General features: G+C 37.6%; 1 long non-coding RNA gene across 1 annotated transcript in view; it reads right to left on the reverse strand.

The window, feature by feature from the left end:
* Positions 1 to 7,616: 7,616 nt before the first annotated feature.
* The window catches only part of LOC148132985 (uncharacterized), a 44,729-nt gene continuing 35,551 nt past the window's right edge, over positions 7,617 to 16,794 (reverse strand). Inside the window, exon 3 of the long non-coding RNA XR_015745671.1 lies at positions 7,617 to 7,735. This is a non-coding gene — a long non-coding RNA (uncharacterized LOC148132985). The remainder of the gene's footprint in view (positions 7,736 to 16,794) is intronic.

Raw genomic sequence — 16,794 nt, forward strand, 5'->3', positions numbered from 1 at the left:
TTAAAGATTAATGTGACACAAAGACCAAGTTATTTTTTGAAAATGGGAAAATGAACTGAACTATTACAAATTATTTATAAATGGCAAAGAAAAAGTATATGAATTTGTAACTCAGTATATTCCTCAATTTCAAAGACTATTCAAAGAACGTTAGATAGCTCCTAACATGCATCAGGCCTTTTGCTTCCCTTTCAAATCCACTAGCTGCAATTTCAAATCTCTCTCTGCAGTTCTAATCTTTCTGCTATTTTCCCTTCAGATGAATGTTTGGCATTTGTGTCAAAATAATTGACATTTCTTACAGTGTATCTTTTTGTTTAAAGTCAATATTTTAACCTTTTTGGTTGTAGTTGCTTGCTCATATTTAGAATGTTTTCTTTTCTGAATTTCATTTCAATGGAAAGAATTAAGTCTAAAAACTGAACTTTTAAGTGTCAAGATTAAATGTTCTCCTGCATATTTGTGTGTGCCAAAAATGAGAGTATAGTTCAAACCCGTTCTGATTGATGCACCATTATTGTGTATTAGTGAGTCACAGGCAAACTCATTCAGTAGCATCCCTGCAAGAAATAGTCAGATGTTATGGGAGTGATTTTTAATATTTTAAATAGAATGAAAATCTCCCAATGCTCTATATAGTCACTTATTACTTCCAAATAAAGAAAAACAATCCCTTACAAAGCAGATTACATGAATCTATCAGAGACAGAATTTAGAAATATTGTTTGTAATTTCCCATTTTATGCACAGTTTATGGGAAATCTTCAAAACATTACAAAATGTCACAATTTCTTTTGGCAGGAAACTCCAAGGCTACATTACAAAACATCAACCTCCAACTTGATGTTCTCCAGATGGGTTCAAAGGACAGTTCCCAGAAATCAAGACCAGCTTTCTGGATAGGATTGTTGTAATCCTAACATCTCTGGAGGGCATCAGGCTATGGGAGGTTGCCAAAAAGTATGAGAAACACTGTGCTCTCTCATCAGCATCACTTACGCTACTCAGCTTTTCATCAAATTATAACAAATCCCTCTTCAGAAGAAGAATTAAATGTTGCAAGAGGAGAAGGAATACATAATATATGCTGCAGTGGGGTATCTGCTATGAAAATCTGAATTATTTCATTCATAAACATGAGAACCAATTTCCTACTTGTAGAAAACAATAATTCAAGAGTAGGGAAAATGCAAAATAGAACATAGGCAGTACTTAAAGTCAAGCCACAAACTTTATTAAATTAGATTTGTCTTCTCACACTAAGAAACCTCAAATGCTTAAGTCACTTGACCGGATATTAAAAAGATATACTTCAGCAAAAATGAAAATATTTTTTTTATAATCATCTAGCATGTGAATTTTAAACTGTCACATGATCTGGACAGCAGTAATTGAACTCTGCAGCAAGAGGAGGCTGAGTTAGGACCTGTTGAATAATTACACAAGGAAATCCTCAAAGGAAAATATGCAATCAACAATTTAATTTGATTTTAAATATAAAATTGATTCTTTGTAAGGGCAAGCATACAGTAGACCAGTAGTTCTCAATCTTTTCTTCACCACAGACACCCTTTAAATACCTTTTGTGGTCATGGACAATGGCCACAGACCCTCAAGATTGAACTCAAGATTTAAATCATAACATTTCTTCAAGGCTTCGTGGACCCTCTGTGATCCCCCCCAAGGGGTCCTCAGACCACAGGTTGAGAACCACTGCAGTAAACAATAAAAATCACCAATCCATCAGCATTCCCTGTTTGGCACTGATAAGTCTAATTATTTCAACACTATCGTCCTGTAAGAGTTGCCAAAATTACATGCAACACTATCTTATATCAACCACATTAAAAGCAATCCAAAATGCGAATGCTCTTTTCCCAATAATCATCAGATATCCTAGACCTAGATTATGACTAGATATCCTAGTTGTCTCCCAATATGTTCAACTACAGTTCCCTCCATATCCAGAAAATGCATTAAAGTGCCCTTAGGCAAACGATAGTTTATTTAAACAGGGAATAAATGAACAAGTGGATGAATCACAGGTCATCAGAAGTTGAATTACTTAGGAAATTTGACTCAGATATAAAATCATCAGGGACAAAAAATGTATTTCCTGCAGAGGGCATCAATGACTTAATTTAGAATAAGTTAGCTAGAGTTTATTGCAGCTGCAATGCTATAAAATGAATATCAATATTTAGATGATCTTTAACAATAAGAGGGGAAAAGCATCCTAAGACTAAATTTTGCTTACATGCTTAGAGTTGCATAACAACAAAGTTTCCATAATTTTAATGCCTTTATAGTTACATTAGAGTAAAATACCTAATGTTATTTACCTGTATTACCTTAACAATTTTTCCACTTATATATTAGCAACTTTCCTAGAATTCCCAGATGGGGTGTTTTCAGAAATTGTTCACTCTTTGGTCTCCTAGTTAAATAGGTAATTTTATTTCCTCATTATTGGACTCATTGTATATTTTTATATTTATTCCTTGATATATATCTTATATTTATATGTACTTCTTGTAGACATAAATCAATAGATAAATGCACTTTGTAGATTCTATACTGCTCTTTTCTGGCTTTATGGATATAATAAATGATTTGATTAGTTGACAAAAGAGAAGAGAAAATCGCAACATGTTGTTTTCTTTTAATTAGCCCCAAACACATTTAAATACCATGCAAGATGTTGCAAGTAAATATAAATAAACAATTTTTCACTGAAATATCACTCTGTATTTAGTTTGTCTTGGTCATCTGCTGAAATCACAAAGCAGAAGCCAACTAATGCCTAAGAAATTACTTTTAAATTGACTATTCTGTACATAAACAGTTGCAATTTCTATCCATGGCTGTGAATAGAAAAAATATTTTATAGCCCACAGAAAGATTGGAGAGGATGCTCGTGCTCTAATACTGCTAAACTATAATAGTAGAAAATGTATATCTTTTTGAATAATTATATTAACAGCAACGGGGGGGGGACCCGCTTGCATATCAGTATGATATTCCCCTTTGATTCCAAAAATACACGCCCTTTCTAGAGAGAACAGATTTTCTACGGGAATTTTGGGAACCTAATTCCATATAAAAACATACCACGTAATCGCTGTAGTGGTTTAACACGCTGAAGCCAGAGTGGCGGACTGGATTAAGTGTCACAATTAAGACTGAAAATATCAAGAAGTTAATTGGAGGATTCTGAGCCAGTCACTTTCTCAGGCCAACCTACCTCATAGAAAAGACCATTTTACACATAATAATAAAAAAAGAAATCCAACTCTTTTCCTCAAGAGGACGGAGAAACTTTATGGCTAGAGATCTGGAACTAAGAAAGAAGATAGTAAGTTTTTGTCTTGCCTGCCACTTTCTTGCTATTTATAAAACGCCCTGTCATCAGAACTGAATCACACAGAGCCCAAATAGCAAATAACAGTGCAAGCTTATTTAACAGCTTACCATTAGGATGTCTAGGAATGTTTCCAGATCAGGGAGTCATAATTTGAAACCAGAAATGATCCATATTTTGCTAGTCTAAAAAGCATTCCATAAGATTTTATTTCTACAAATCAACTTATTTATTTTTTATTTATTTATTTGATTTGATTTGTCAATTGCTTACAAGATAATAGGTATAAGTTAAACATAGTTATGAACACATGAAATGGATACATATAAGGCATATATTAGATAGGGAATGAGCAAGCCAGTGAGAAGCAAAGCCAAATGTCTGCTTCAAAGGGGGGAAAAAATAGTCTAGCATCTATAAGTTCAAGTCCGCTTGAAAAGCAATAAAAACAACAACTTTTCATCCGGCTTTTTCTCCCCATATCTCCAGCCATGGCAAAGTTTCAAAATTTTACAAGCGGAGAGTATTGGTTGATTTCCCAGACAGATTTCATGAGCCAGAAATAGCCACCAGCCATAAACATATATTGACAATTGACAATCAGGGATTCTATATTTTTCCTTTCTCTCCCAAAGTATGTGTTTTGAATCATACCGTTTCTTTCCATATTTCTGATTGTGTATGTGGGGGGGGGGTCTTTAAAACCTGAAAAATTGACTCATTATGGTTAGTTGGATGCAATTTTAGACTTTCATTGTTCACAATTTAAAAGGAAAAATATTTAGGGCAGGCATATTTATTAGGATATACAATTATTTCTGTTTCAAAAATCTGATATCCCTTGCATTTTTTTAACCAGAAATACATTCTGTGATCTCTAATAACTGTTCCTGGGAAATATGGCATTTACTTTGCCCTTTGGAGATTAATATATTTACTGGCTTAATAGGATTTACTTCAAAGTAATATAGGAAACATAAATTTGCAACAGCAACTACTTTTTTCTTGGAAGAAAGAGGCAATACACAGTGGTTCAGACTGATACATTGTTCTCATCAAATCTACAACTTCACCAGTTGTACCCATTCAGCCTAAAAACAACCTGCCTTGTTTTTGAAGTCATTAGAACACAGGCTGCTATAGCAGAGAATAAGCTAAGTACAGCTTTCAGTGAGTATGGGAACAAATGGCTCATGCCATCATCTCTGATTTTAGGACAAAAAGATCGGAGTAATTTGGTTGCCATTTTATGTTGGAATTAGTAGCGGACATGATCAAAGGAAATATCAGCAACTCGCATCCTTAGGAAGGATCTACACATTTTAACTTGGGGTAGATAGGCTGAATCCCAAACAATAACTGGTTGCCTTTGACATTTCCCATCATGCCTCTAGCAAAGCTGTCATCCATAGTTGGTGAAGGTGAATGGAAGACCTGAGTGACCTTGAGGAACAAGAGTAAGAGACCCTGCCTAGGAAACAATCAGATAAAAGAGGCAGGAGCCCCCAGTGGCTTAATGATCCGAGAAAAAAAATCTTAGAAAGGACCCACCCTAATGGATCTAGTAGCTAAAAGTGGAGGCAGGAAGTTTGTATTTTCAGATTTGCAAGATTCTGTTGCTATATTTGAACTTCCTGTCTAGTTTACACTGGAAAGCTGGCAAGGAGGAGGAGAAGAGGAGGAAGAGGAGGATGGTATGGTCGAAATAACAGGGTATTTCTCTGTTGACCATGACCACACTACAAGCAATTTGAAAAGAAAAAAAATACCATTCCCTCTCTTGGAATAACAATTTCCAAATGAAATATGAAGCATTTTTTCTTTCTGTTGTGTATTGCTTGCTTAACATTTCAGTCAAATGTATTTTTGCATACCATAACTGTTCTGAAACCTGCTAGTTGACAAAAATGACAAAATAGATATAGATTTATTTTTATAATATATCAAGAATATATTAGGGGTGCCAAGATAAACTAAGAACTTAAACATTTGTACAGTGAAATGAACAAACAGCTACCGTGTTTCTCATATAATAAGGCCGGGTCTTTTTTTTTTTTTTTTTTTTGAGCCCCGAAAAAATGGCTAGGCTGTCTTTTCGGGGGTGACTTAATTTCCCCCCCCCCCTTGCATCTTTGGGCGGGTGGGCAGCGATGGCTTGGATGTTGACCTCGGTGTTGGTGGGGCACTTCGTATCGGGGTCAACGTAGGCAGCACCATATCCAGGTGTGCAACAAAAGTACTTCCTAATGGCAAGCCCCCCCACCATTCCCCACCATTTCGCATGTTTTAATATATGCCTTAATTTGGGGGGAGGGCCTTAATTTCATTTCATGCCTATAAAACATACTGGGACTTCCTATTGGGGGAGGCCGTATTGTTGGAGAAACAGGGTATTTAGGACAGGTGCAATTGCCACCATTATTCTGAGGCCTCAATTGCTTTGGACAATTGAAGAAACAAAGCTAAACTTCTAATCAGTTCCAACATCTAAGTATGATTTTATTGCAGTCATATTGTTGATTATATGTGCACTTTGCCCCCATCACTGGTTTCCTTCTCAGAGCCATCTTTACCACTCACAAGGAAATGGAATTGCAAATATTCCCTGAACACACGTAACAAGCTGGCAAAGTTATGAGGTTACAATATTTGTGTTCTGCCTCTTATCAAGGTACTGACTAAAACAAGAGTGAAGAATAAAAGCTCCCAGTGGGCCCAGAATGTGTAATCAGTGAATGACAGTGGGGAATCTAGATCCATAACATATACATGGATTCCCCACTCATAAATAATTATAATGGATGAATTATCAATGTAGATCTACATTTTTGTCATTAATTTTGATGAAGACTACACTTTAGTCTTTAACCCCATGAAACACTGGGCCTGTTATTTCTTCCTCTATCATTTCCACAGGTCAGGAAAATACTCCCATTGCTAGTAATCCCTGTTACTTGCTATTACTTCGTGTGACTAGTTACTTACTAGTAATTCATGTTACTTCCTGCTTTATTTGCTGAGGTGTGAGCTTGCTCTTGATTAACTCAAATAACAAGTAATTGTTAGTTAAGTTAGCAAGCGCACGCCCACTCCTCAGCAAATAAAACAGGATTCTATATGCCTCCATTTATGGAAAGTAACTCCTGCTCCCTCAGTCTCTCTTGAAAGCATGGAGTAGCTGAGTCTGCAGTGAGATCAGCGCTAAGTATGGGAATGCCATTGGACAGCTCCGTTTACTTGGTACTATAAATGGGCAGTTCAAATGCCAACAGACTGCGCAAAAGGGGGGGAAAGTTCAATAAATGAATTGAAAAGAAGAAATGGTTCACCCATGTAATCCACATGTGGATATCACATACAATAATATATTTAACTATACATATGAATGCTGAAGAAAAACCTCTAGGAACATAGCATATATAGAGTACTTACACATGGAATTCCCTGCGTTTCTTCAATTACTGGTTATTTCCGAAGTGTGAAAACAGGTGATAGGTACTCTTGCAAAATGATTGGTCTGGTCAGCATGGTAAGCACAAAAGACTCATTTACCAGATGGTATACTATGGGTTAGCCTGTTAGAGTGTTCCTCATCACCCCAGCTTTTTTTTTCTTTTTTCTGGGAAGATGGGGATATTCTCACAGTAAGCCTTGATCTTCAGCCATTCATCATTTATATTTTCTAAAATTTGTTTATTTATTTAGTGTATGGCAAATACATGGACTTTATAGTGGTTCAAATGTTAATGCCCAGTCCACCCAGCCAATAAAGGACAGAGTGGTCTATATTTTCTAAAAATGCACATGGTATTCATTTGGTACTAAGAGCAAAGATAATATTGGAGGCTGGTATACTGCAACATGCCAATTTGGCATTTTACTTAAGGAATACAGGGCAAAGGCAAGATTTGGGTTGTGAAGAATAGAGCTTAGTGAGATTCCAGAAGCATCTTGTTACATAGGGATGTTATAACAAACAGAACGATTTGTAACATTCTATTTGACTTCTACACCCTATAGCAGTGGTGGCTAACCTTTTTGGGCTCCTCTGTTGAAAATAGTGTCCACGCTCGCGTGCCAGCACCCAGAAGGCAATGCGTGTGGGCCCACATCCCCTGTGCATGTGTGATTCCCCCGTGCACCGTGTGTATCTGTGCATGTGTGCAAAACCCCTGCCACATGCACACGCACCTGTGCATGCACACGCATCTCCTCTGCATCCCCGCCCCCATGCATGTGTGCCAGATACCTGACAATCAGCTGGTGGGTGGGCTCATGCGCAGCGGGGCTCTTCCAGGTGACCTCTCGCGTGCCGGCAGAAGTGGCTCTGCATGCCACTTCTGGCATGTGTGCCATAGGTTCGCCACCACGGCCCTATAGAAATCAACAGAGGGTTTCTGTTTTAGGCAATATGGTATTTATCCATTAATAACATTGCCATTCAAATGTAACTTTAGTGAACTGCTTTTACTTTGTAAGCTCTGTTATTAGGAAATATGGTGTTTATAGTGCTTCTCCATACTCCAAAATTGAATATACACCTCCACTTTAATCCATTTTGGCTATTTTAAAAAGATGGATCCAAAACATATATGTACATATATGGAGAAAGAGAGAGAGAGAGAGAGAATTGGCCAATGAAGCCTGGTAAATTATATGTTTTGAGTTGAAATTTTTGTATATGCAAATAAACATTTTTAATTCTTTGACTGTAAAGTAAAATATTGCAAATGCTGTCATGGCACAGTGAAGAAGTTGGATGAAATTCTCTAGAAGCAAACACAGCAAGATCTGCACTGCTTAAAATTCTATTCTGTGAAACCATTTCACAAATGGAAATCTTCTGGCCTGTTTAATGGTTGTCCCTCGGTTTCACTAATGGGCAAAAAAAAAAATCCACTCTACTCTCACATCTTCCTATGTTGAGCAAGGAACTAATGCTTCCAGCTTGCTCAGCTAGGAAGACAACCCGCCTACAATTTCTGGAAGACAGGAAGACTTCTTAAACTTACTCATAGCCTGCTGGGAAAGCAACCTCCACCTATCTTTTCTTGCTCTCTGTCAAAAGCAGTGATTTCCAAATGTATCGAAGCAAGTGTGTTTGTGAGGTCTGTTTGCTCTACTTCATTTTGTCACAAGCAACTGGCTCTGCCCCAGTTGGCTAATATGTCCTATGATGAACATGCCCCTCCTCTCCTTCGGTCGCTAGTTTCTCCCTCAGTGACATTTTCATTCTAGATTGAATGGCTGAGTGCCCTCTCCTAAAGAAGACTTTCTATGAAAATGTTGATTTCAGAGAGGACTGGTGACCTTCCCATTCACACAAGGGAAAGAGCAAAGCAGTCCTTCCTTCCTTTATATCAGTCCATCAGTAGACCAGTGTATTGCTAGAATGGAAAATGGAACAGGCCAGGGGAGGGGAGGGGAACGATCCTTCTAGCAAGGCAAAGCACAACACGGAAATGTGCAAGAGATCCACACACTGGCCTTTGATGGGGTTGGGGGGGGGAAATAGAAGAAAACCCAGACAGTGACTTTAAGACACAGCAGGCTTTGTGAAAAGAAAATATTGCCAGGAATAGTATAGAAGTAATAGTAATAAAGTATGGAAGCAACAGTTATTGTAATTGTTATAGTCTAGAGAACAGTCTAGAGGAAACACTGCAATGGTTAATAGGTGTTACTATTAGTATTACTAATAGTTTGTATGAATATACAGTATGTAAGTTTCATACATCACTTTTATATCTTTGTTTACAAAGTAAAAAACCTTCCCATCCCTTATAACAGTGGTGTCTAACCTTGGCAGTTTGAAGACCTTTGGACCAATTCCCAGAATTCTCCAGCCAACTCTTCTGGGAGTGAAGTCCACAAGTCTTAAAAATTCCTGTGCTTTTGTGTCTGGACCAATCTAATTGAGTATGCTTTTAAAAAGGAACCTGTGACATCATCCAAAAAAAGGAACAAAATTGCTTTCCTGGCATAGCTAACGGGGAAAAGAAGTAGGAGAATCAATGACTGGGGTCCACATGCCATCACTGCTCCTAAAGATGAGGAATGGATTGAAATTTGCACAGTGTTTCTTAAACTGGATTCAGCTCCAAATAGATTCAGCACAGGAGGTCAGCTGCTTATGGCTATGCTAATGAGCCCTTTTTTATTTCTACCATATGCCATCTGAATATTACAGTTAACTGACATACAAAATAGCTGGTAAAACACTCTAATTGGACACAAGAATACTTTCCCATATGTTGTATTCCCAGTGAGAGCAAAGCACAAGCCTATTAGACACATAAATAGAAACAAGTGTCAAACTAAATGGTCATACAGCTTTTAGGAATCCTAAATATAACCAAAATATTTTTTCAGCTTTTAAAATTTTTGTGCAACATCCACAGGGACTGTCACAAAAATAACATTTTCTGATTCTAACATTAATAATGTAACTTAAGGGAAGTTCTATTTTGTTTATTTATTTCAAGATTTATAAGGCAGCCCAATAACAATATCAATAGCACTTAGACTTATATACTACTTTACAGTGCTTTACAGCCCTGTCAAAGTGATTTTACAGAATTAGCATCTTGCCCCCAACAATCAGTCCTCATTTTATGGACCTTGGAAGGGTGGAAGGATGAGTCAACCTTGAGCCACATGAGATTTGAACTGCCAAATTGCAGGCAGCCAACAATCAGCAGAAGTAGCCTGCAGTACTGCACTCTAACCACTGCACCACTGTGGCTCATAAAGACAGCGTGACTCTTGGTGGCAAACAATATAAACATATAATAATCACCCAATGATACAATTCCTTGTCATGATTGTGGGGCTTGTCTGCCCTGAGGAAGATGAGAGCTGTGCCAGAGGTTCAATCATTCAATCAACCCTAAATGATTGTACAACTGAAATCATACACACAACCTTCTACAATGCTATTACAAATCTGGGACTGGAACAACTAGTAACCAACAACACTAGACTAAACAACTGCCTCGATCTCATCTTCTGCAACAGTTTGAATCTAATCTACGGAATACAATCTAAAGAACCCTTTTCCAGTAGTGACCACAATATGATCGACTTTTGTCTCAACATACATCCACACAAAAATCACCACAATGATGTAATCCCCTATTGTAACTTCAAAAAAGGCAACTATGATCTTATAGACAACGATCTCTCATCCCTTGATTGGCAATCTCTATTCACTGGATGCAATACTGTTGAAGACCATTATAACATATTTTTACTTGAAGTCAAAAGAGTCATCAAACTATATGTACCAACAACAACTCCCAAAACAAAACAAAAAAGCAGATTACCCATATCAATAAGGAAACTTCAATCCAAAAAGAGATCACTCTGGCGGAAAAACAAATCTGGTCACGTTGCCAATTTCAAAAACCGATACAAAAATCTATGCCACCAGATAAAGACCGAATGCACCAATTATCACATTAAACAAGAGGAAAACCTTCTAAGCACCAATTCCACCCGCGCTTTTTACAATTTTGTAAACAACAAACTAAAAGACTCAAGGTCCATCCCTCCCTTGATAGGACCTGATGGTAAAGACTGCAACGACGACACCATTAAAGCCAACATCTTTAACACATTCTTCGGCTCAGTATTTGTAAACAGCAATGGATCATGCCCAATATTTCCTAGCCGTACCACAGATAACAACAATGATCTAATACATATCGATTTCACAGAAGACAATGTTGAAAAAGCAATACGCAACCTAAAACCATCTCTATCTATTGGACCGGATGGAATATGTGCCTACTTCTTAAGAAAGCTATCCACTGCCATAGCCAAACCTCTAAGCATAATCTTTGAAAAATCTTTCAGAACCAGCTCCTTGCCTAACCTATGGTCACAAGCCACAGTCATCCCCATCTTCAAAAAGGGAGACCCAAGCCTAGTTGAAAATTACAGGCCAATCTCCTTATGCTGCGTCACCTGTAAAGTCATGGAATCAATTATTAATCAATCCATCATCCTTCACTTAGAGACAAATAACCTACTCTCCAATAAACAATTTGGTTTCAGAAAAAACTATCCTGTAATCTGCAACTCTTACACTGCAAAAACATATGGACGACACAACTCGACCAGGGCAAAACAATAGACGCAATCTACATAGACTTCTGTAAAGCCTTTGATTCAGTGGTACCGACAAACTACTCCTAAAAATAAAAATCCTATGGTATCTCTGGACAACTGAATAACTGGATAGAAGCATTCCTGTCAAACAGACAACAAATGGTCAAAATCGGGAGCGTTCTATCAAATCCAGTACCTGTCAATAGTGGTGTTCCCCAAGGCAGTGTTCTAGGACCAACTCTCTTCATACTCTACATAAACGACCTCTGTGATCATATTAAGAGCAATTGCGTTCTCTTCGCTGATGATGTAAAGCTGTTCAATACCACAGACAATACTGCTACCCTACAAAAAGATCTTGACTATGTATCCGAATGGTCAAACAAATGGCAACTTCAAATCTCAACAAATAAATGCTCTGTCTTACATATTGGCAAAAAAAATCAGAAAATAAAATACAAGCTGAATAGTCAAGATCTTGTTGATGACCCAAGCTCTGTAAAGGACCTTGGAATACTCACCTCTAATGATCTAAGTGCTAGAGCACACTGCAACTACATAGCCAAAAAGGCATTAAGAGTTGTTAACCTAATCCTACGTAGCTTTTTCTCTGGTAATATCACACTACTAACCAGAGCATACAAAACATTTGCTAGACCAATACTCGAATACAGTTCATCAGTCTGGAACCCACACTACGTATCTGATATTAGCACAATTGAGAAAGTCCAGAAATATTTCACAAGAAGAGTTCTCCACTCCTCTACTCGCTGTAGAATACCTTATGCCACCAGACTTGAAATTCTAGAACTAGAAAACCTTGAATTACGCCGTCTTCGGTCTGACTTAAGCATGGTATACAAAATCATACATTGCAATGTCCTACCTGTCAATGAATACTTCAGCTTCAACCATAACAACACAAGAGCACACAATAGATACAAACTCAAAGTAAACCGCACCAAACTTGATTGCAGGAAATACGACTTCAGCAATAGAGTGGTCAATGTCTGGAATACTCTACCCGACTCTGTAGTTTCTTCCCCAAACCCCAAAAACTTTAACCTTAGACTGTCTACTATTGACCTCACCCCTTTCCTAAGAGGTCTGTAGGGGGTGCATAAAGCGCACCAACGTGCCTACCGTCCCTGTCCTATTGTTTCTCTTATTCTTTATTTTTCTTATATGTAACCATTTCATGTATTCACAACTATGTATACATTTATACTTATTATCTTGTAAACAATTGGCAAATCAAATAAATAAAATAAATAATAAAAATATTGGATAGGTCTCACCAGAAGAGCCAAAGGAAGAGCATCTCTCCCATAAAAAGTATGGTGATATGTAAATTACAGAAATCCACACCGGTCGCCTCCTGGATCAGCAAGGACAACCCTAGGTGTTGCTGTTCCTGGACATCTAGTGACAAATGGCCTGCAGGACTCAGGACTATTGGCTAACCAACCAAGGCCAACAGCTGCAGGATTACAGGAAGTAAAGTATTTACCCATCCCAAATATACGAAGATTGAAAACAAAGAAATAATAATGTGTTATTACAAATCAAGTCGAATGAGAAGTGAATCATTTTAAAAAATGCAATAGTTCTGAAAAGAGTACATCCAGAATCAGAAATAACAGACTAGTGGCTAGCAGATCAACATCAATTTATAACACAAAATAAAGTGTTCGCCTAAGCAGAATTGATAGAACTGCAAAAGTGTATCCAGGGCAAAGAAATCAAAGTCTTGCCAGAAGTAGCTCAGAATGTAGATGCAAACCAGGGGAGTCAGCAGTAGAGGAAGCCAGTTCAGCTTGGAATTGTTTTCACACCCAAATTAGCAACCTTCTCTTCTACCTTCTTCTCAGAAAAACTAAAATCTGTTATCTTTAAAAAATGAAACAAACTAAAACAGTGCCTCTAGAACAGGACAAAAAAACCAAAATAAGTTTGCCTGCATTGAAGCTCATTAAAAAGAAACCACAAGCACAAGTATTAAAAGATGCCAATATTAAAATATCAAACATAAGCACCAGCTTACTGCAAGAAACAAACCAAATAATGTACAGGGCTGCTGCAATTATAACTGAATACTTTGGATGCAAATTCCACAAACAAGAAAACAAACAACACCATTTTGTGGACCAGTTTACTCCAAATATTTTTCAAGTGTTGCTGGGTTGTGTGGGCACCTGAAATATTTCTGCAGGATGGGAGTCCAGGACAGACATATCATCATTATGACTTTTAAATTGTGTTTGTGTTTATTTAAACTCCCGTTCTATAGCACATTCTTTCCTAACATTATAATCAGTGGTGGGATTAAAACATTTTTACTAACAGTTCTCTGGGCATGGCTTGGTGGGCGTGGTTTCGCTTGGTGGGCATGGCAGGGAAAGGATACTGTAAAATCTCCATTCCCTCCCCACCCCACTAACCTGCTTTCCAGCTCCATTCTCCTGTGCAGGGCAGCAAAAGAAGACCCAGCCAATCAGCTGGGACACGGGAGACAGAGAATAGATGGGGGTGGGGCCAGTCAGATGTGGTATTTGCCGGTTCTCTGAACTACTCAAAATTTCCGCTACCGGTTCTCCAGAACTGGTCAGAACCTGCTGAATACCACCTCTGATTATAATGTTTACAGACAATATACAAATTCCTGTATTTATATCTTCCAAGCATGTAAGATATCTAATCTAAATACTAAATTAAAATTAAATTCCTTCTGGCTAAATTATAGCAGATACGAGTAGGGAGAAACAACATAGATAAAATTAAAATAGCCCATCTTAATACCTAGTCTAAATATAAGTGAGTAAGAAAAATCTTATTATGTTTTTCTTACTCAGTTTCGGCCATGATGGACAGCAATGGTCTAAATATCTACACCTTTGGGGAAATATGGGAGTGGGCTGGAGAAGATTTAGGATCCTGTAGAGCAGGATGTACAACCTTGGCAATTTTAAGACCTGTGAACTTCAACTCCCAGAATCCATCACCCAGCATGTTGGACACCCCTGCTGTAGACCAAGGCTTTGTAGGGCTATGTCAAGACAGATCTTATAATAGTCAAAGCAAAAGATTAATTCTTACAAAATTAGTCTCTGGGTGACTCTATTTTTTGTAGCAAACAACACATTTGGATCCTCTCCTACCTATTTTTTTAGTTGAGTGAGGATTCTGGCTATTTAAACAGGATTATCATAATTCAATTTCATGCTACCATTGTAACTTTTCCTGAGAGAAAGTGGTATCATCTCTCTAATCATCTGTTTTGTTTTTAACAGCACACTAATACCATTTTTGAGATGTGGCCAACACAATTCTACCCAAAGTCCATGTGCAATATTTATTAAATGCCTTGGAGACTTTCAAAAGCAAACAAGAGTATCAAGCCCAATTCTAAGAAGGAAAAGAAGTTTATATCTCCCAATAGACATGAGAGGGGGATAAATATTGAGCCAAATGGGCAAATTCTTGCCAAATAGTGTCATTCTCTTACTCCTGAGATCACATATGGTAAAAGTTAGAGGATTGTCTATCCCCTCAGTTTGTAACACAGTTGGTTAATGTTGACACTAAGGGTATTTTGTATATCTTCAGGAATCACTTCCCATGGAAATTCAACTTAACTTGTAGTAATGGCTGTGAGTAAACAATTCTGAGTTTCTCAGAACAGCCATCGTTTGAAGTCACATTGCACTTGACCTGCATTGCCCTGTGAATGATGAGGTATTGCCAAGATCTCCTTAAGTGCCGATACACATTCTTGGCTATCATGAAACCTCATGCTCATATCCCTGTGGTTTCTGTAGCCACTCAGTAGGCACTGGCATATGCCGGAAAAATTTCCAACAACCTGATCGTAAACAAGTCCATCTCTTTGACTGCTTTCAGCAAAATATTTTCATAACTAGATACTGGATTGCAAGACACATTCCCTTCTGTTCAACGGGAAATTGTCTGGAAAATCAAGGTGAGTCTTTTACAGTGTCATTAAGACTTTCTTCAAATATGCATACATAAATAATAAACATAACATTTACCATAATGTTGGTAAATGAATCTACCTTCTGTTGCATATATTTAAAGAAACTGTGACAAGAGCATAGGCACATCATGCAGTCATGTGCTAGCCTTCTTCAGGTTGAGGGATGGCACCCTCCAGTTGTTTCAACTCAAAGTTACAGAATTTCCTTGCTATCCACTCTTGCTGGGAATTGTGGAAATCGAAGTTCATGCATCTCAAAGGCATTCATTCACATGACAGAAAGCTGACCCATGTACTCAGGGAGTTAACCGTGAACAACACCCAAATGCATACTACTGATTATATATAGGCATTCCTTTTCTCCTCTCCTGATAATTTGCAGATATGAGCATTGAGACATTATATAGCTTGCCTTTTCTCCACTCATTGTACCAGTTGAATAAATAAATGTGGAAAGAGAATACAGGATGTACCAGGTTTGTCTCCTGTTCCAATTCTTATATCAAGGCGATTAATAATAATTTGCTTGGATCCACTGGCCATTTCCATTCCCATCTTTCAACTTAACAATCTCAAAAACATCTCCTCATCCCCCAAATCTGGCAGGAGAAGCATGTTATGGATCCCATTTGCTAAGGAGTTTCATCTGATGGAATGAGAGCTTTCTCTCCCATGGCACCTTGTCCTTTAGAACCTCATTCCCCTGAGGTAGATTGGCTCTAATCCCATTGACCTTCTGGGAATTGCTTAAAACTTAGTTTTGTCAGCAGACTTGGGAATCCTATGGAAATAGGGAGCTAAAGAAATGTCCATTAAGTTTTGGATGCATTCTCCCAATGTTTTGTCTATATTGATTGTTGACATCAGGGAGTGAGGGGTTATTGTTTTTATTGTTTGTATCTTGTTTTTATTTTTGTAAGCTGCCCAGAGCCATTGACAATGAATGGGCAGCCACATAAATTCTACAGTAATAGATAGATAGACAGAGACAGACAGACAGACTGATACATAGATAGGTAGACAGGTTTTTTAATAGTCTTCTTATTTAGTTGTAGCTGGTTTGTTTAAATTGGGTCTGCTGCCCAGAGTCACATATATGAGTTGTACTATGAGCTATGTAAATGTGATAAATAAATAGATCATTTTTTTAGCAAAAGAAGTTCATTTAACCACTACCCCAGTGATATTCTACCAGGGCGTGGAAACACTCCTCTTCCCACAGGTTTTTCTTGTGGGTAAACCACTTATTAATAGTTCACTTTCTGTGTATGATGATGAGAATTTTTCAAGCTTCATATGTCATAGTTAAATGAATAAATATATAAAA

This window comes from Notechis scutatus, chromosome 1 (assembly GCF_049901735.1).
Source record: "Notechis scutatus isolate UNSWTSFEM ecotype Mainland chromosome 1, rNotScu1.2, whole genome shotgun sequence".
Classification (NCBI taxonomy): Eukaryota; Metazoa; Chordata; class Lepidosauria; order Squamata; family Elapidae; genus Notechis; species Notechis scutatus.